Below are 1,134 nucleotides of genomic sequence, written 5' to 3' on the forward strand. Positions count from 1 at the left end.
CCATTCATCCATCCTTTGATGCATGCATCCCCCACCCACGCGCAGTACGAGGTGGCCAACCAGGACCACAGCCTCATGCTGGGCGTCGAGGCCGCAGACAACATGCTGTTCGGCACAGCAGAGGTCACCCTGCACCACCCCAACGCCGTCAACGCCTCGAAAAACACAGAGCTGCGGTACACCGCGCCGCCGCAGTGAGTGGCCCTCTCGGCCGGGGTGCGCGGCGACGAGGGCGTCCTCCTTGGCGAGTCTTGGGGCGCCGATGGGACTCTTCCGTGCGCCTTCCTGCAAGCGAGGTCGGCCCTTTGCAGGGTGTGTGCGGTGTGGCTCTAGTTGAGGTGTGCAATATGTCATCGTTTTGTGTGCGTGTCAATTTGTGTCGTGTTGGGGGATGAGATTAGGCCCTGCGCACTCTGCGTTTGCCTGCACTCCCGTAATCACTGGCCTGTGTCGCTCATGGTGGATCGCGATTTCGCAGCGCCGAATCCTTTGACCTTGTGGCAATCACATTGACTCCTGCCCTTTCTGCACGCACGCCGCGAGGCGCGCTTCAGTTGTTTGTGCTGACGCTTTGGCACTTGCTTTGCCTGCACTGCTGTGATGGTGCCTCACTTCGCCGTGGTAACAGCCTCCCCCCCCCCCCGTGTGACACCTGTTCAAGTTGAGACCTTGCCACTGTGCTTCACCATGTTCTTCAGCCCCCTTGCCCCCCATATCGCTCAGGCGGCTGATATGCGGCGAAGAAACCAGGTCATTTCCGTCCTCAATCATGGGGCCCACAGCTTGCGCCCACCTGGCTGTGATGATCAGCAGCCAACCTGAACCTGCCAGACGGGAAGCTTCCTCCTCATCCCGAACGATCGTGGTGGCAGTGCTGCTTGCTTTGTGGGCCGAATCGGCTTGGCCCCAGCCGTCATTCTACTGGTACAGATTTACTTTGAGGATGACATCTGCGGCCAATGCTGTTGCCACCCGCCCTCTCACCGCCAATTCTGCGATCCCGACCCCGCCCCGCCGCCGAACGACGACGACCCTACCCCCCACCGCCCCTGCTGCCAGCTCGCCCGCCGCGCGTCCAGGGCGACGCCGCCGCCATTGGCGCCGCGCAGGGCCGCCGCCTCTGCGGCGCGGCGG

This window comes from Monoraphidium neglectum (assembly GCF_000611645.1).
Source record: "Monoraphidium neglectum strain SAG 48.87 unplaced genomic scaffold scaffold01765, whole genome shotgun sequence".
Classification (NCBI taxonomy): domain Eukaryota; kingdom Viridiplantae; phylum Chlorophyta; class Chlorophyceae; order Sphaeropleales; family Selenastraceae; genus Monoraphidium; species Monoraphidium neglectum.